The sequence below is a fragment of the Rhinopithecus roxellana genome, chromosome 9, assembly GCF_007565055.1.
Source record: "Rhinopithecus roxellana isolate Shanxi Qingling chromosome 9, ASM756505v1, whole genome shotgun sequence".
NCBI classification, from domain to species: Eukaryota; Metazoa; Chordata; class Mammalia; order Primates; family Cercopithecidae; genus Rhinopithecus; species Rhinopithecus roxellana.
In genome coordinates, this window is record NC_044557.1 from 59,819,381 (window position 1) to 59,840,128 (window position 20,748).

A 20,748-nucleotide genomic window follows, 5' to 3' on the forward strand; every position below is an offset into this window, starting at 1 on the left:
TGTCATAAAAAGCTGTTATTATTTTGAGATACATTTTATCAATACCTAGTTTATTGAGAGTTTTCAGCATGAAGGGCTGTTGAACTTTGTCAGAGGCCTTTTCTGCATCTATTGAGATAATCATGTGGTTTTTGCCGTTGGTTGCATTTCTGTGATGGATTACATTTACTGATTTGTGTATGTTGAGCTAGCCTTGCATCCCAGGAATGAAGCCGACTTGATCTTGCTGAATAAGCTTTTTGATGTGCTGCTAGATTTGGTTTGCCAGTATTTTATTGAGGATTTTTGCATCAATGTTCATCATGGATATTGGTCTAAAATTCTTTTTTTGTTGTGTCTCTGGCAGGCTTTGGTATCAGGATGATGCTGGCCTCATAAAATGAGTTAGGGCGGATTCCCTCTTTTTCTACTGATTGAAATAGTTTCACAAGGAATGGTATCAGCTCCTCTTTGTACCTCTGGTAGAAATCAGCTGTGAATCCATCTGGTCCTGGACTTTTTTTGGTTGGTAGGTTATTAATTGTTGCCTCAATCTGTAGCAATTGTGAAAACATCTAAAATACCTCTTCTAGGAGAACTACAATTTGCCTGTTATTGATCTATTCAGAGATTCCACTTCTTCCTGGTTTAGTCTTAGGAGGGTATATGTGTGCAGGAATTCATCCATTTCTTCTAGATTTTCTAGTTTATTTGGGTAGAGGTGTTCATAGTATTCCCTGATGGTAGTTTGTATTTCTGTGGGATTGGTTGTGATATCCCCTTTATCATTTTTTTTTTGTTGCGTCTATTTGATTCTTCTCTTTTTTCTTCTTTATTAGTCTTGCTAGTAGTCTATCAATTTTGTTGATCTTTTCAAAAAACCAGCTCCTGGATTCATTGATTTTTTGAAGGGTTTTTTGTGTCTCTATCTCCTTCAGATCTGCTCTGATCTTAGTTATTTCTTGCCTTCTGCTAGCTTTTGAATGCTCTTGATTCTCTAGGTCTTTTAATTGTGATGTTAGGGTCTCAATTTTAGATCTTTCCTGCTTTCTTTTGTGGGCATTTAGTGCTATAAATTTCCCTCTACACACTGCTTTAAATGTGTCCCAGAGATTCTGGTATGTTGTGCCTTTGTTCTCCTTGGTTTCAAAGAACATCTTTATTTCTGCCTTCATTTCGTTATGTACCCAGTAGTCATTCAGGAGCAGGTTGTTCAGTCTCCATGTAGTTGTGCGGTTTGAAGTGAGGTTCTGATTTGATTGTACTGTGGTTGGAGAGACAGTTTGCTGTGATTTCTGTTCTTGTACATTTGCTGAGGAGTGCTTTACTTCCAACTATGTGGCCAATTTTGGAATAAATGCAATGTGGTGCTGAGAAGAATATGTATTCTGTTGATTTGGGGCAGATGGTTCTGTAGATGCCTATTAGGTCTGCTTGGTGCAAAGCTGAGTTCAAGTCCTGGATATTCTTGTTAACCTTCTATCTCGTTGATCTGTCTAATATTGACAGTGGATTGTTAAAGTCTTCCATTATTATTGTATGGGAGTCTAAGTCTCTTTGTAGGTCTCTATGGACTTGCTTTATGAATCTGGGTGCTCCTGTATTGGGTGCATATATATTTAGGATAGTTAGCTTTTCTTGTTGAATTGATCCCTTTACCATTATGTAATGGCCTTCTTTGTCTCTTTTGATCTTTGTTGGTTTAAAGTCTGTTTTATCATAGACTAGGATTGCAACCCCTGCTTTCTTTTGCTTTCCATTGTCTTGATAGATCTTCCTCCATCCCCTTATTTTGAGCCTGTGTTTGTCTCTGCACATGAAATGGGTCTCTTGAATATAGCACACTGATGAGTCTTGACTCTTTATCCAGTTTGCCAGTCTGTGTCTTTTAATTGAGACATTTAGCCCATTTACAATTAAGGTTAATATTATTATGTGTGAATTTGATCCTGTCATTATGAAGTTAGCTGGTTATTTCGCCCGTGAATTGGTGCCGTTTCTTCATAGCATCAATAGTCTTTACCATTTGGCATGTTTTCTCAGTGGCTGGTACCAGTTGTTCCTTTCCATGTTTAGTGCTTCCTTCAGCACCTCTTGTAAGGCAGGCCTGGTGGTGACAAAATCTCTCAGCATTTGCTTGTCTGTAAAGGATTTTATTTCTCCTTCATTTATGAAGCTTAGTTTGGCTGGATAGTAAATTCTGGGTTGAAAATTCTTTTCTTTAACAATGTTGAATATTGGCCCCCACTCTCTTCTGGCTTGTAGAGTTTCTGCCAAGAGATCCACTTGATGGGCTTCCCTTTGTGGGTAACCTGACCTTTCTCTCTGGCTGCCCTTAACATTTTTTCCTTCATTTCAACCTTGGTGAATCTGACAATTATGTGTCTTGGAGTTGCTCTTCTCGAGGAGTATCTTTGTGGTGTTCTCTGTATTTCCTGAATTTGAATGTTGGCCTGCCTTGCTAGGTTGGGGAAGTTCTACTGGATAATATCCTGAAGAGTGTTTTCCAACTTGGTTCCATTCTCCCCGTCACTTTCAGGTACACCAATCAGACATAGATTCTGTCTTTTCACGTAGTCCCATATTTCTTGGAGGTTTTGTTCATTTCTTTTTACTCTTTTTTCTCTAAACTTCTCTTCTCACTTTATTTCATTAATTTTATCTTCAATCACTGATACCCTTTCTTCCACTTGATTGAGTAGGCTATTGAAGCTTGTGCATGGTCACGAAGTTCTTGTGCCATGGTTTTCAGCTCCATCATCTTCTCTACACTGTTTATTCTAATTAGCTATTTGTCTACTCTTTTTTCAAGGTTTTTAGCTTCCTTGTGATGGGTTTGAACATCCTCCTTTAGCTCGGAGAAGTTTGTTATTACCGACTTTCTGAAGCCTATTTCTGTCAACTTGTCAAAGTCACTCTCCGTCCAGCTTTGTTTCATTGCAGCTGAGGAGCTGGGATCCTTTGGAGGAGAGGAGGCTCTCTGGTTTTTAGAATTTTCAGCTTTTCTGCTCTGGTTTCTCCCCATATTTGTGGTTTTATCCACCTTTGGTCTTTGATGTTGGTGACCTACAGATGGGGTTTTAGTGTGGATGTTCTTTTTGTCACTGTTGATGCTATCCCTTTCTGTTTGTTAGTTTTCCTTCTAATAGTCAGGTCCCTCAGCTACAGGTCTGTTGGAGTTTGCCAGAGGTCCACTCCAGACCTGGGTATCACCAGTGGAGGGTATCACCAGTGGAGGCTTCAGAACAGCAAATATTGCAAAACACAAATATTGCTGCCTGATCCTTCCTCCGGAAGCTTTGTCCCAGAGGGGCACCCGCCTGTATGAGGTGTCAGTCAGCCCCTACTGGGAGGTGTCTCCCAGTTCGGCTACATGTGGATCAGGGACCCACTTGAGGAGGCAGTCTGTTTGTTCTCAGAGCTTAAACACCGTGTTGCGAGAACCACTGCTCTCTTCAGAGCTGTCAGATAGGGACATTTAAGTCCAGAAGTTTCTGCTGCCTTTTGTCCAGTTATGCCCTGCCCCCAGAGGTGGAGTCTATAGAGGCAGCAAGCCTTGCAGTGCTGAGGTGGGCTCCAGCCAGTTTGAGCTTCCAGGCTGCTTTGTTTACCTACTGAAGCCTCAGCAATGGCAGACGCCCCTCCCCCTGCTGGGCTGCTGCCTCACAGATCGATCTCAGACTGCTGCACTAGCAGTGAGCAAGGCTCTATGGGTGTGGGACCTGCTGAGCCAGGCACAGGATATAATCTCCTGGTGTGCCGTTCGCTAAGACCATTGGAAAAGCATAGTATTTGAGCAGGAGCGTCCTGTTTTTCCAGGCACAGTCTGTCACAGCTTCCCTTGAAAAGGAAAGGGAAATCCCCTGACCCCTTGCATTTCCTGGGTGAGGCGACACCCTGCCCTGCTTTGGCTTACCTTCCGTGGGCTGCACCCACTGTCCAACCAGTCCCAATGAGATGAACCAGGTACCTCAGCTGGAAATGCAGAAATCACCCATCTTCTGCATCGATCACGCTGGGAGCTGCAGACCAGAGCTGTTCCTATTCAGCCATCTTGGAATGGATCCCTACCAGGTCACATTTCTAATTGATCATTCATTTAGTCATTGACAAATATTTTCAAAAGCAGTTATGTTCAGATCACCATGTTAAGAACCATAGGGAACAAAAGAAGAGTAAAACATACATCTTGTTTTAATAGCTTCATAATACAGTAATAGAAGGCTCAAAGACTCAAAGTCTCAGATTGCATTATATGTCTTTGTGAATAGTATGTAGTACTATTACTCCCATATGACAAGATGCATGAAACACAATCTAAAAACTAAAGTAATCGGGAAAATGGGCTCCCTTTCATCCCTGCAGATAGCAGTCAATTTCGAAATTATTCATGTCATAAAGTTGTTCCTCACAAAACTGAATACCCAAAGTGTTAAAAGCATATATGTGCTATAAAAAGCGATATTATTAACATTTTTATTGGTGCCTTAAGAACAGACAGAGCTCAACAGTGTCACATCAAAGAGGAGTTTTCAGGGTTTTTTGTTTGTTTGTTAGTTTGTTTGTATCTCAGTGGGAAGGAAAGAGAAACTAAGAACATATAGCCAGGCAAAAATATATACTTCGATATAAAATGCAGAAACATAGACTCAATGACATGCAACCACATGCTGAGGGCCTTATAAAAACATTAGGCTCTGATCTCTGCGTGGCTTAGGGCTTGGCAAGGGATATCAGAAGAGAGTCTCCGGGTCGTCCCAACCCAGCTTACAGCAGGATAGGCTACTAGAGTTCAATTATACATGGGATAGTACTTAGGGAAATGTAATTTATCCAAAAATGAAAGTCAGATAAGGTGCCCACTGTACCCACTGCCCGTTATGAGAGATTCTCTGTGCACAGGTCACCATGTAGAAGTTCACAGCTGGCTGGGCCAAGAATAATTACTTCACCCAAAGGCTGCTCTGTAGGCTGACTATAGCCTATGAAGTGGCCTAACACTGTCCAATGCGGATATCTTCTCCTGGCTGGTGATTAGCTCCTGCCTTTCAGGGAGCATGAGTACCTGACAGAGAGAAACACAGACATTAGGGAGGAAAAGATGATAGAGACAAGTCAGTAAACAAAATGCATTAGGCAGCAGTCATCATGGGACTATAGAAGCTAGGAGTAAGCAAACATCATACCATAGAAAGGAAAGTGAATAAAATGTACATAGTCTCCAGGAAAGTTGAAAAGGTGAAGTGGAGTAACTGAGCCCCAATGATGGTAGACTACTGAACAAGGTAGCATAGCTGCCTTCTGTGGGGACCATTGGTGAAGCTGGTGTAAGGCCACTTGAGTTACAGTTGAATATGGCTAACATTTTGGTTCTCTGAGGCCTGGCTGCAATTTTTTTTTTCTACTTTGACTTCTTTATGTATTCTTATTGCACTAACTCTTTATTAACTAAGATAGCTAGGGAGTCTGTTCCTTGCAATATGAAAGACCCTAGCTAATTAGAATTACAGGTGGTAATTCCAGTTATTTAAATTACATGCCACTTGATGGCATACTGAGATCCCGTGTAGCTTAGTGGTTATGAACATAGGCTTTGAAGTTAGATTGACATGCTTTCAAATTCTAATCCTATCACTCAGAAACTGCTTGAACTAATATAAATTCCTAAAATTCTCTGAGCTTCAGTTTCTTCTTCTAGAAAACAAAAACAAGCCCACTCTAAAGTGAAGTTGTGGAGATTGCATAAGACCAGGTGTATGTATATAAAGTGCGTAAAGTTAGTACATAGCACACAGTAAGCACTCAATAAGAAGTAGCTATTATAATGACTATTTTATCATTAATGGTCATTTTCAAGCATTGACTCCAGGATTACCACATATTGAATGTATGGCATCCTTGGGTCAAAGCAGACATGCCTTGAGGGCTTCCTTTTGGGCAAGCGAGCAGCAATTTCACCAAAGTGCTATGTACTTGAGTATCTATTGCTGTCTCTAATGATCACCTTGTCTCTTCAGATTTTGATTTGATTTCATTTCTGGACTTCACAGTGTGCCATCTTTACTTGCTGTGAATACTCCTCTTCTACCTGCTTGCAAATCAGCTTCCTAGATTCCTAATTAACCCCGAGGTTAATGCTAACTCTTTATGCTGTAATGACTCAGTTCCTGCATGGATTCTCTCTCTGTCCCACACTCTCTGCCCTGTGTCTTAGGAGACATGGAAGGTTCTGGTGGGATCCATGTTCCTATCAGGCTGTAAATCCCTACACCTTGAGGACTGGTGTTTCTGTATTCTTGAATACATCTTTACCACAAGTTTACATCTGCATCTAGACATGCTAAAGCAGTTGTATGCCCTTTTTCAAGTCCTCTTCCTTCATCTCTCTGCACTCAAGGCCCTACAACACAAAGCAGAAGGAAGTAGTGAAGGGAGAAACAAAGCCTAATTGGCGACTGCTGCTTAGACCAATAGACTCACACTATTTGCTTTGGAAGGGAAATGGCCTGAATGCTTTACCCTCTGTTTGCATGAACCTACAAAGCATGTGATCCATTCAATTACATCCCATAGTAGGGACTGATGGGTATTTAAAATTACATGGGTCAGGGCTCACATGCAAGTGCAGGTCTCCCGGCTTAAGTCAAGTATTTACTTTGAGACCAAAAGTACAAATTGTGGGCTGTTGAATCAGCTGGAGTTCTCAAAATAGAATTTGACCTGACTAGAGATAATTCCATGAAAACACTACTGGAAACCAAAATGCTTATCTAATCTGTAAGTCTGGCAACATGTACAACATTACTGATCACTGGTACTGGCGAGTCTTAATTTTTATGTCTAGAGGAAATGAAGCCAAGAAAAAGCGTACCATTTCATTCAGAGGAAAGATGTTCATACATTTTACATTTTAAATTATTCCATTTGAGCCTTGGAAAATTAAAGGGCTTTCAGCCAAAAACAGTTCTATGTCACTCAGCTATGTGGAGCTTAACTAAAGCTTGGCCTTATCTAACTTCTCAGAAATACACTAACCAGAGACTCTCTAAGAGTTCCAGAACTAGCATATGCCTACAAGGGATTAGAGAAAAGCCAAAGTCGAGGAAAGCAATTTACTCATAATGGAGAGTATAATGGTTATAGATACCAAGTATGAGAAGGGTCATTCCAGACTGTCAAAATGAGCTTCTCACTCACCATCACTAAAAGATCGTTCCCAGTATGGGCAAGAAAGAGCTCTGGTAATTCCTAACAATAGCGAGAAATAAGATTCCTCTTGGGATCTTTAAAACCCCACCTTTTCTAACAGTTAAAGGCACGCAGTTCCAATGAGGAGGAGAAACAGCTGTTACTTTTCACAGAACTATGTATATTCTTAGCCTTTATTAACAGAGTACTCAAATATAATGTTATCAGGGAGGGCTTTTGAAACAGTCAGCAAGCTGGGAAGTATGACTTCAAGAATACCTAGAATGCCTTCCCACTCTGTTCATCCTACGGTCTTAGTCCATTAGGGCTACTATAAGAAATAGCATGAACTGGGTAGCTTACAAACAAGAGAAATTTATTTCTTGAAATTCTGGAGGTTGAAAGTCCAAGATCAAGGTGCTGGCAAATGCAGTGTCTGGTGAGGACCAGCTTCTTAGTTCATAGGCAGTGCCTTCTTCCTGTATGCTCACAGGGAAAGGATGAATGGGTTCCCTCGATCCTATTTCACAAGAGCATTAATCCCATACGTGAGAACTCTGACATCGTAGTCTAATCACCTCCCCAAAGGCCCCACTTCCTAACCTTAGGAGTTGGGATTTCAACATACAAACTTTGGGAGGACACCGACATTCAGGCCATAGCATACTATCTATATACAAACACTTACACTAGGTGGAGAGCACACACACACACATACACACACATGTGTGTCATTGGAAGAAAAAGCTGGAGTTAGGGTAATTGTGCTAAGCTCAGACATTTAACTATGAGTTCGAAACAGAAAGGGGCATAAAAAGCAGTGACTGATGGCTGAAAAATCAGCATGGCGGCCGGGCGCGGTGGCTCACTCCTGCAATCCCAGCACTTTGGGAAGCCGAGGTGCGTGGATCATGAGGTCAAGAGATGGAGACCATCCTCCCCAACATGGTGAAACCCCGTCTCTACTAAAAATACAAAACTTAGCCGGGCGTGGCGGTGGGCTCCTGTATCCCAGCTACTCGGGAGGCTGAGGCAGGAGAATGGCGTGAACCCGGTAGGCGGAGGTTGTAGTAAGCCAAGATCGTGCCACTGCACTCCAGCCTGGGCCACAGAGAGACACTCCGTCTCAAAAAAAAAAAAAAAAAAAGAAAAGAAAAAAAGAAAAAAGAAAAGAAAAACCAGCATGGCCTTCTGAATAATGCTGACAAAAACTACCCCTTTGCACAGCAGTTAAAGTTTAGACAAAAAAAATCCCATAATTCAGAAAAACCTGCAAATATCTAAACTACAAAGAAAATGTGAGAGATTCTTATGTCAATTTGTCAGACATTGTTTTTCCCATTGAGATCACATTTACAATTTTATTATATAATATGTATATCAGTACATAAATTTGGGCTCCAGCCTCTTCTGCAGTCACCACAACATATAAAAAGATATATGTATATACATCATATATACACACATATATAATATATGAACTGTATACATAATTCTTTTCACAGAACTATGTATATTCTTAGCCTTTATTAACAAAGCACTCAATTATAATGTTATCAGCGAGGGCTTTTTAGACAGTCAGCAAGCTGGGAAGTATGACTTCAAGAATACCTAGAATGCCTTCCCATTATCCTCATCCTGTGGTCTTAGTCCATTCTTGCTACTATAAGAAATAGCATAAACTGAGTAGCTTAAAGTTGCAAAACTAATGCAGTACATATATGTGCACATATGCATATATGGACATATATAGACATGTACAGTCAATCCTCATTATTTGCAGAATCTGTATTTGTGAATTTACCTACTCACTAAAATTTATTTGTAATCTTAAAATCAATACTTACAGTTATTTCATGGTCATTTGTGGACATGCGCAGAGCAGCAGATGTATGATGAATACAGGCAATTTGAGTTGCTTGATGAATACAGTCCCAACTGAGTTAAATCAAGGCAACAATCTGCCTTATTGTATAATATCAGCTCCGATACTATCATACTGTAAACATGTCCTTTTGGTGGTTTATTTAGTGCCATATTGTTCACATTTTTGTGCTTTTGTTGTGGTTTCATTGCTTAAAATGGGCCCATGCGTAGTGTTGAATAGCTGTCCAGTGTTCCTAAATTTTAGAAGGCTGTGATGTGCCTTACAGAGAAAATACATGTGTTAGATAAGCTTCATTCAGGCATGAGTTATAGTACTGCTGCCTGTGAGTTCAGTGTTAATAAATCAATAACAGATATTAAATAGATGTTAAATATTTAAACAGAAACATGCATAAAACAAGGTTATATATTGATCAGTTGACAATAATGTTGTGGCCAAAAGCTTGCAGGAATCTAGCCCTGTACGTCTCCTAGGAGCAATGGTTCAGTATTCATTAATTGAATGTTCACAGAGCCTTCAGAGAGCATAGCTAACACAAATAATGAGAGTTGGCTATCTATACCTTTTCATTTGGAAATAATTTAAGACTCGCACTCACAAGAAGTTGCAAAAATAGTACAGTGTCTATATATTTTACTCAGCTACCTCCAATGAAACACTCTTATTTTCAAAACTCAGAAATTGCTGTTGGTACAGTATTATTAAGTACAGACCTTAATTAGATTTCACCAGTTTTTAATATATATACAGTTCTATAAATTGTATCACATGTACAGATTCATGTAAAGATCACCACAGTTGGCATACAGGACTATTCTATCACCACAAGAAAAATTCCACATTACCGCTTAACAGTCATACCCTCTCACAATCCTATCCCTAAACAACCCTGCCAACCACTGATCGATTCTCTATCACTATAATTTTGTGCCTTTGAAAAGTTCTATAAGTGGAATTATACAGTTTGAAACTCTGAGATTAGGTTTTTTCACTTAGTCTAATGCTCTTGGTGTCCATCCAAGTTGTGTGTATCAATGGTTCATTTCTTTTTTATGTTGAACTCTATTCTATTCTATTGTATGGATGTATGACAGTTTGGTTATCCATTTAACCACTGGTGGATCTATTTGGATAGTTTCCAGTTTTTTGGCTATCCAAATAAAGCTACTCACTGTGTCTGATACAGTTTGGATACTTGTCCGCACCCAAAACCCATGTTGAAATGTAATCCCCAGTGCTGGAGTGGGGCCTGATGGGAGGTGTTTGGTTCACGGGGGCAGATCCCTCATGGCTTGGTGCTTCAATAGTGAGTTCTTTTGAGATCTGGTGGTTTATAAGTGTGCGGCACCTTCCCCACCTCCATTCTCTCGTGTTCTTGCTTTTACCATGTGACATGTAAGCTCCCACTTAGCCTTTCACGATGAGTGAAAGCTTCCAGAGGCCTTACCAGAAGCCGCATTTCCTATATAGTCTGCAGAACCATGAGCCAATTAAACTTTTTTCTTTATAACCTATCCAGTCTCAGATATTTCTTTATAGCAGTGCAAGAATGGACTAATACAATGTCTTTTCAGATCTAGTTAAAGTGGGTTCAAACACCACACCAAGTACAGTGGGGGAAGAACCTTTATTTCTCCCCAGGGACATTTGGGGTGGGTGTGGGATGTGACTGATCACTTACATTTCTATTAGTTGCCTCTGTCTCCAAGAACCCACTTACTTCTTGAATTCTTAAACTCCATTTGCTTTTCACCTTTCTTGTATACTAGTTATTGTCTACTTCATGTTGTCCTTCTCAGCACGACTCTGCTGATTTCACTCTCCAAAGCACTGCCTTCACACTGAAGGTTATGCATGAGGGGGCTTTGCTTATGGTTCTAGACAATGGAAGAGGATTAGATCACTGTGAACTATAGCAGCAATGCATACATCTCTAGTCCTAAGTGTGTCCAATACATCTCTAGTCCTAAGTGTGTCCAATGCATACATCTCTAGTCCTAAGTGTGCTTGGATCATTCCTACATGGAGGATTTTGAGTGGTCTCTGTCAAGAAGGCAGGGCAGGTCTCTTTCTTCTTTCCTTGACCTCCTTCCTTTTTCAGTCTAGCTTCTCAGTCCATAAACTCTCTGCCCATTTCTTATACAGAAATGGTTTGATTATTTTGGTCTCCCTTTTTGCTCTTTCTGTACTAGCCCTACAAACAATCTTTCCAGAACCAAAATTGTTTACCCATTAAGGTGTTTTGCTAAACAACTTTCTCTTCAAGAGAGTTTATCCATCAGCTCTTAAACTACCTTATTTTTCTTCTTTCATAGGATTTGTAATGGAAACCATCAGAAACACAGAACTTGTCTACAGAAAACAGCTTTATAGCCAGTTTTGTGTTATTTGAATCTATGAAAAATATGTATGTATGCTTCCAGATATTACCGTGTATTTAACATAAGTCAGAGGCTGACACTAATAGAAGTCTGCCATATGCAGACTTTATACTTTATAACTCCCACTAAGGGGTGCCCATGAGTGCACTCCTGGGCCATCCAAGGCAAGAATACTTCTGTTTAGAGCTCATAGGCACTCTAACTGAAACCTCTCCAATTTTTACACTTCAGTGTACTTGTCAGCTTAGCAGGAAGACTGACTGCATGGTGGGGTCAAGTTCCTTTGCCACTCCTGTCAGAATAAGGGGAGCAGTGGAATAGCATGGGGGAAGAGATTCATGAAGAGCTTTGCCAACCCCTCGGAAGAGAACTGGCTCCCTCTATTCTTCTCCTATGTCTATTCTCTTCCCTTGTGCCCATTCCCAAGTCTATCCTATTCAACAAATAGCTGCTGAGCACTTACTTGCTGCTGGGCTGTGGGTGAAGGATACAAATATGAAAGCACATGGCCCTGTCCTCAAAATGTTCCAGTGGAGTGTCAGGGAAAGATAGGAAAAAAGACAAATCATTTTAAAATGGTGCTTTTCCAGAGACAGAGCACAGCTGAAAGTTAGACTGCAGGTATTTAAGCCTACAGAAATGTAAGCAGGAAGATAATGTGATCTACTCTGTGGGAGGCAAACTCCTTGGCTGTTATGTTGAAGGGAATGAACTCAGATCAGGCTAGAAAGCAAACGCAATAATTCAGATTAGAGATGGTAACAGTCTTTTTCAACGCAGAGTTCAAGAAGATGGAGATGAGAGGCAAAACACAAGCGAGAGCAGTCTTAACAGGGTTTGGTGACTGACTACAATGTGGTAAGTAAAAGAGGAAATGAAACAGAGCAAGGTTCTTAGCCTGGGAGGCAGGGTGCATGTGTTCTATTAGCTAGATGGCCAAACAGGGGAAAGAACAGATTTGGAGGCGCATCAAACAGGGATGGGCAGGAAAATAATACATGTTTATCGTTTTCCCCCTCTGATGTAAAATATGTCTTTGGATACACAGGTAGGGGATTCAGAATGCAGCCTTAAATCTGATGGACATATATTAGGCACTCAATAAATGTTATCTGAATGAAATACATTTTGGAACTCAGAAGAGGGTTGAACATGTAATAGGAAATCAGGGTTGGAAATGTGACCTGTTGTTACCTAAGAAGCATTCTGTTCCAAAGTGACATCTCATTCCTTGCCTTCTTCCTCTGCATGTCCCCCGTAAAAAAAATTTCTCTTCCCTTTGTTTTATTAGGAAAATGTTTGATAATGCTACCTAAAATGCTTAGAAATCACCTAAGCACCTGCAACTTAACTGCGTGTATTATTTTTATGTAACTGTACATCTCTGCTTTTTACTATTGTATTTTTAAAATATTATATTACAAAGAATGGAGATGAGAGGCAAAACACAAGCGACAGCAGTCTTAACAGGGTTTGGTGACTGACTACAATGTGGTAAGTAAAAGAGGAAATGAAACAGAGCAAGGTTCTTAGCCTGGGAGGCAGGGTGCATGTGTTTTTAAACTTTTATTCTAATCATATTCTCTCAATAGTCATTTTTTATATTAAAAATTCTCTAACACACAACAGCAGGATTTTCTCCAGCTATGGGGGTAAAATCTTTATTTCTATGTGTCCCATCAGGAGACCTACCCTTTTGTCACCTTTGCTTTAATAAGCCTTGGAATTAGCAATTTATAATTCTTCTTTCACCTCACTCTTTTTTAGACAAATCAGATATACCTAAATAGGGGTATGGGATAAAGTTTGCAGTTCTGAAACAAAATAAGAAAAACTATTCACAGCTCTGTTACTCAATAATGGAGTCAACAATAAGAGGCATTTCACATGGTTGTGTATTAACCAGACGTTTCCAGCTTCTTCCAAATCATATTTTGGAAGTATTTGGAAGACTTTGCTTATAGTTTACCAAATCTTCCTTTATTATTAGCATTCTTACCTTTTTTTTTTTTTTTTTTTTGAGATGGAGTCTCGCTTTGTCACCCAGGCTGGAGTGCAGTGGCGCGATCTCGGCTCACTTCAACCTCTACCTCCCAGGTTCAAGCAATTCTCCTGCCTCAGCCTCCCGAGTAGCTGGTACTACAGACATGAGCCACCACACCAGGCTAATTTTTGTGTTTTTCAGTAGAAACGGGGTTTTACCATATTGGCCAGGCTGGTCTGGAACTCCTGACTTCAAGTGATCCGCCTGCCTCGTCCTCTCAAAATGCTAGAATTACAGGAGTGAGCCACCGCTCCCAGCCTTCATTCTTACATTTTCTATACATGTCTAGAATGGCTTCTGTGTTAGTGAATAACTCACATGCACCAGTTAATCCTTGCCGGGGGTCTACCTGAATGGAACTTTCTTTCACAGCATTTCTGGCAGCTGTGAAGGAATCAGTCTGATCTAGCAGAAGTCTCCTCACTTTTACCCTCTGCCTCTTCTGTGGAGAGAAGCACTGTGGGCCGACCTCCATCGCAGCTGATGAAGTGGACTGGCTCCTGGTGGAAGAAGAAAAGAGCCATGTCCACTTCAGAAGGTCTGAGGTGACTCTGCCTCCAGGTGTCCCCAGCAAGAGATGTGCACTGCCTGTGGGCCCAGGGCCTCTATGACTATCTCTCACCCTCAGACTGGAAATCAACCAACAGTAATTTGGAATGTTGGTGGCTACGTGGCCTGATCTAATAGAGGGAAAAGAATGGTGGCTGACTCCTGCCTTCTCTTGGGGAAAGACAAGCCAGGAACCACAAACTTTTTTTTCCTCCCTTTTTATAAGCTCACTGTTTACCCACGTTAGCTCTAGAAATGCTTACTTTGACTCTAGAAAAGGAGCACCCTATTTTCCCACAAATCATTCACTGAGCCACTCGCCTACGGAGTCCCACTCAGTCGCCCAGGATGGAGTGCAGTGACGCGGTCTCAGCTCACTGCAAGCTCCGCCTCCCGGGTTCACGCCATTCTCCTGACTCAGCCTCCCAACCTATGCCTCTTTCTTGCAAAACAACAATGATGACACACGCCTTATTAAACTTATTGTAAGTTTTATTTGATTACAACTCAAATTTTTTTCACTTCTGCGTAGTCTCCAATGTTTGCTATTTATATAAGAAATATGTGGCTAGGTACAGTGGCTCACAACTGTAATCCCCGCACTTTAGGAGGCTGAGGTGGGCAGATCACTTGAGGTCAGGAGTTTAAGACCAGCCTGGTGAACATGGTGAAACCCCGTCTCTAGTAAGAATACAAAAATTAGCCAGACGTGGTGGTAGGCACCTGTAATCCTAACTACTCAGGAGGCTGAGGCAGGAGAATCACTTGAACCAGGGAGGTGGAGGTTACAGTGAGCCAAGATTGCACCATTGCACTCCAGCCTGGGTGACAGAATGAGACTCCACTTCAAAAAAAAAAAAAAAAAAATCAAAATTGGAAAGTATATGCATACTAGGGAAACAATTTTAAAGTAAAGCAGAGGTAGGGGAAAGTGCATAAAAAATGTTGATAAAACCTGTTGAACTCCGAGTGGTAGCTATCTTTGGGGAGGGGTGGGTAGACTTCAAGTCATTTTTCCCCCTTCTTGCTGTGTTTCTCCATTTTTCACTTTTTCTTTAATAAGCATGTATTTCCAAAGTTCTACCTCCCATTTGCTCAGTAAATAATGACATGCATGTGCCCTTTTGACTCTCTTGCAATTTTTGGGAATCAGCCAGGTTCTTCTAGAGCCTTGTTGTTCATTGCTCTTGGATCATGTGGGAAGGCCGTGATTTGGATAAGTGTCTGACTATATGTTTTGGATGCTTCTGTACTTAAGAACTAAGATGGGTGGGAGAATGAGTAACACGGTGACTGAAAAATTAGAAAAGTGATTCATAAAATGTACCCAGATATCATGTCTTGCTCAGTTCTCTAAATGTCTCTCCACATTTTAGCCTCAGTTAGCATCATTGTGCTTTTCCCTGAGGGGACAGGACTGCTGAGGTCAATGCTGTGCATTCCAAATCCTTGAAACAAGCTGCCTTATGTCTTCAGTCCAAGAGCGTATACAATTCCTTAACAGAATTCAGAAGACTTTGGGGTCCAAATACATTTGCTTTATTGCCCATTTTCTGCCACTCCCATTGCCTTGGTTCTCTCACTAAAGAAAACATTTCTACTACATATTTCTAAGAAAAGAAAAACTCAAAAAGATATGGACAAGGGCTCTAAGGTCAGCTTTAATCATTAATTGGTGCATGAATTTTGTTAAGGCACATATCTAGGCATAAGAATCCAAGAGACAGCTCATGTCTTCAATGAGATCAAGATCTAATGAAGCAGAATGACAGAAAAGCAATTATAATATTCTCTACAAAGTGAAATATGGGTCAACATAGAGGCTTTAAGAATACATAGGAGACTTCACTCAGCTGAAGTTGAGGATATGACCAGAGAAGGCTTCCCAAAAAAGGCAGAGCCCTGAAGGAAAAATAGGAGATAAAGGTGGGGAGAGAAGGGTGGGCACTGCAAGCAGAGAGAATGTTGCGTTCAAAGACTGGACCAAGACAGACTCACTGTGAGTACTTCAGAATGGGTTGGCCACAGAATACAAGGAAAAGAGAAAGAGAAGATACAGTTGGAGAGGACAGTGGGGACCTAGCATGCTATGCTAGGTGAGGTTAGTAGGCAAAGTATTGTATTGTTTTTAAACGAATGAAAGATATGATCAGATATTATACAGTTTTAGAGCTAGAAAGGATCTTAGAAATAATTTGGTGTGTCATCTTGCAATTGAGAACACCGAGACCCAGAGAAGTGAAATGACTTGTACAATGTCACGCAGCCTGCTAAGGGTAGTGTTGAATCAAGAACTATTTGGGATGCTTTCCAATCCATTACATCTTTCCCAGTAGGGCTGATTGCAACCCTGTGAGTGGAGCCATATCCTCCAGAGTTTTGCATGAGACTGTAGATTCAGGTTACAGGCTTTCGTCCTCATGAGGCAGTTGCAAGTTTGGCCTCCTTCAGTGTGAGAAGAGGATTCACCATCAACAAGGATTTTCCAAGCATTTCTGAAACCAGGGCAATGTTCAAGATTGAAAGAAAGAGAAGAACTTAAGAAAAGAATGAAAAAGTGGGTTCATCAGAGCAGAAGCCCTGTTCTTTCAGCATCTTCTGTTCCACTGCTTTTCATTCAAATAACCTCAACCTCCTTCCCCTCACTTTTTTCATGTCCCTTGTTTTATTCTGGTCTCTGTTTTTATCCTTTCCTTCCCATTACCCTCAATTCCTCCTTTCCTATGCCCTAAATAGTAGGCAGACACGGTCAGAATAAGGACTGAGTGAGAAGGAGGTTAGGATCATGAGGAGTGAGCTCAAAATGACCTAAGTTTCTTTCTTTTCCCAATTCCAGCTTCCAGCCCAATATTAGCCTCCTTCCTCTGACCTATTGGCAGGCTGCTGTCACACAGTGGGAAACCCAGCCATGCCAGTAAAGCCCACAGTCAGTGCCGCTGCATCCTCAAGGCTGAGCAGTTGACCATTGACTCCCCTGATCCTCCCACCAGAGATGAAAAGTGACCCAAACACTAAGCTGACCAGCATTTCAGCTTCTTCTGCGCCGCCTAGGTGGAGCAAGTGGAGGGAAGCGAGGCACTTGGAGGTCAGCCATTCCTGGCTGGCCAGGCCTGGCTACTGGGCCCTGGCAAGCACAGCAGAGAAGCTGGAGCTGCTGCCCCCACCTGAAGCCAGTCTGGGCTCTGGGACCTGGACCTGGCTGGATGAGTGGGAGAAGAGAGGAACATCTCCTTATCCTCTGCTCTTTTGAACTTTTTTGTCTGCCAGCGAGAAGACCTTCAGGGACTGGGGCACTGCGAGAAAGGAGAAGATGATGCTCCTCGGGAGGGAGTCGCCAGGCCTCTGCATGATGTATCGGCCCTCAGAAGCCAATCTCACTTGCAGATAAAGCGCATTTGTTTTGTCCAGCTTGGAGCTGACAGGAGGAGGTTTGCTGGCGAGATGACTTCCGGCCTGTTCATCCCTCTTTTGGTAAAACCACCTCTTAGGGGAAGGCGTCTAGGTTGTTTCCTCTCCTCTGTGGCTGCTAAGCACCTGCTGCGCATGGAGCCTTCTGCTGGCTCCAAACAGCCTCCACCCCACAGAGACTTCTTGCCGCAGCCACCTGAGCCACACAGGCTTCTAGCAGCAGGCTTGTTGACAGGGAGCAAATGACTGATGAGACCAGAGGATCTCACCCCCTTCCCAGGAAGAAGATGAAAGCAGCAATGGGGTCAAATCCAGCAGAGGTGATTCCTGCTCTGCTTGGCAGCACTGGCTGGGCCTGATGGAGCATTGGAAAGGAATGTGCCCATGAGAAGAGGGCAAGCAGAGGCTCTGCTTTTGTCCTTGTCATCAGTCTGGCAACCTAGAAAGTCCTGGAGTCTATGGGAAAATCGGCTCTAGCCTTTTTATGTTCTGATTTAAGTTTAACACATTACATATTAGGTGCTTCCTGTATTTGCATTTAACAAAATAGCCTGATTGTAAACACATCATTCTTTTCTATACCAAGTGGCTCTGCTTCTCTTTTGTAAGTTCACATTGGAAGATCATTTATTGGGTTATTCAGTGACTCTATAAATATTGTTGAGTGCCTACATTGACTTGCAGTGATAATGCAGAAACCTCACAACTTTTCTCCTTGTCTTCACTTTTACTTCCAATCCTTGCCCAATGACAATACCACAGACACCTTTCTAAAGTGCAACTCTGACCACACTAAAAACTATGCAACAGAAGACATTCTTAAATCAGTCTGGTAGATGAGACCTTCACAATCTACCTTCAAAATCTCACCACTAGGCACACTGATGCAGGTCATGCTGAGCTACTAATTTTTCCCTGAATATGACAATAATAGCTGTGATGGTTAATACTGAATGTCAACTTGATTGGATCGAGGATGCAAAGTATTGTTCCTGGGTAAGTCTGTGAGGGTATTGCCAAGGGAGGTTAACATTTGAGTCAGTGGACTGGGAAAGGCAGACCCACCCTTAGTCTGGGTGGGCACCATCTAATCAGCTGCCAGAGTGGTTAGAATAAAAGCAGGCAGAAGAACGTGAAAAGGCTAGGCTGGCTTAGCCTCCCAGCCTACATCTTTCTCTCATGCTGGATGCTTCCTGCCCTCAAACATGGGACTCTAACTTCTTCAGCTTTGAGACTTGGACTGGCCTCCTTGCTCCTGATCCTATTTTGGGAGCTTGTGATAGTGTGAGTTATTACTCCTTAATAAATTCCCCTTTACATAGACATCTATCCTATTAGTTCTGTCCCTCTAGAGAGCCTTGAAATACAATGGCTAATGCAGGGAGAATTTACTGTGTACTGGTGACTCATTCAATTGGCATAAACAGTTTTTTTTTCTTTTTTTTGTAACCAAAACTTTAATCCCAAGGATTCTCACAAAACATATTACAAATGACAGCATGAAAACAAATTTTTGCATAGTAACTCAAAGTTTGCTTCTACAAAATACCCTTAAACTGGCAGGACATTGGTATTTTGAAATCTCAAATTTCCTAGTAAAGAATGTTGCAAACAGCCACGTCTTCATATATAGCAATTACATAAGGAACTTATGACCTAAAGTAAAGGTAAACTTATTTGAAATTTAACAGATTCTATACCAACTTGGTAACCTCTCCCAGGGTGAAAACTAGTTGGATTTCTCAAAAACCTCTAATTTAGTTTGATGTTGCAGCTTTTCTTTTTATCCATTGGCTTGTGTTCCACAGCAACTTTTACCACTTGCTTAACTATAGCTGCATACTATTTCACAGCTATGGAAAAAAAGTAAATCTTAGTTCCATTTTGGCCAGTTTTGTTTCTGTATTTTTTTAAATTACATTTCTACTGGGCAGGATTTAGAGGTTTATTATCAGTCTATGCGTAACTAAAATTCAAAGCAAATTGGATTTTGCTTAAGGGAACATCATAAAGTAACAATTCTTGGTGTTACATGCTTCATAGAATCCATTTCAAACCACAGAGAATTGAACCTTTGTGTGTCACTGTGCCAAAAGGCAAACAAATTTGAAAAGTTAAAATATCTTTAAAATGTACCATGCTTATGAAGTCTCAAACAAAACTTGAGTTTTCTGCACATACTCTTGTCAAATGAAGTTATTTCCTGTACACAACTTCTCTTGCAAACTGATCTTCTATTTCCTTTCATTCAACTTAGACTGGCTGAGACCTAGAGAAGGATCGGGATGGCTTGTGATTTCTCTCCCAAGACAGTGATCTCTGTGTCTTCTCCTATCTCTAGAAAGGAAGACACTTCCCCTGTGAGAGAAGCTTTTCCTTCTTGGACGTCTGTGGAGAGGTGGAGGACTCCTATGATGATCATCTTGAGGGTGACAGTCTCAAGAGATAGGTGGGGCATCATTTCTACTTCTTTTTTCACCATTTGACAGTTCTACTCTCACAGGGCAGTCACCCAGCGATCTTCCTTCTAGCTTTCATACAGCTTCAGCCGCATCTTGGATTCAAATTCAACAAAAGCTAAGTCGGGAGGATTTCTAGCAACCTACACACTTCAGAGTGGTCCTTAGTAGCAAAAGCCCATTCCAATTAGGTTGTGTTGCCATTTTTCCAAGATAACCTCATAAACTTTGCCATTCACTGAACAGAAATCATGCTGCATTTCAAGAGCTAAGGTAAAAAGTGCTGAGGTTCAAATCCACATGCTCCAATGGACCTTCCTGCTTCCCTCTTGCTTGACTCCCACTGATGCTTTTGCTTACCAGGCATCCAGGAAATGGCAGATAAACAGCTCTTTGAGGGTAGATGCTATTATGATACTTATTTTGAAAAAAAAAAAAAAAAAAAGCAATGAAGGTACTGAAAGAGTAAGTAACTTACCTCTGGTACTATAACTAGTAAGTTGCTGAGCTGGCATTTCAACCAAGCAATCTCTCGCAGGGTCTGTGTTCTTAAGCACTACACTACTGTCTTGTGACTTTGCCCATCCTGTTCCCCCTGCTCTTCCTCACCTTGTCAGTCCAGCACACACATATGCATGCTTCAATACCCAGATCAACTACGACATCCCCTATAAAGCCTTTGTCCCTCCCACAGAGAGATACAGCAGATGCCACATACCTTTATTCACTCAAGTTGAATTCACTCAAGTTGAATTCTACTGCCCTATTAAGATGTAGATTACACTGGCTCAGATCCCCAGTTTTTTAGACAGTGGGAATCCAAAACCCTTCCCCAGTATGTCTATGCATTCC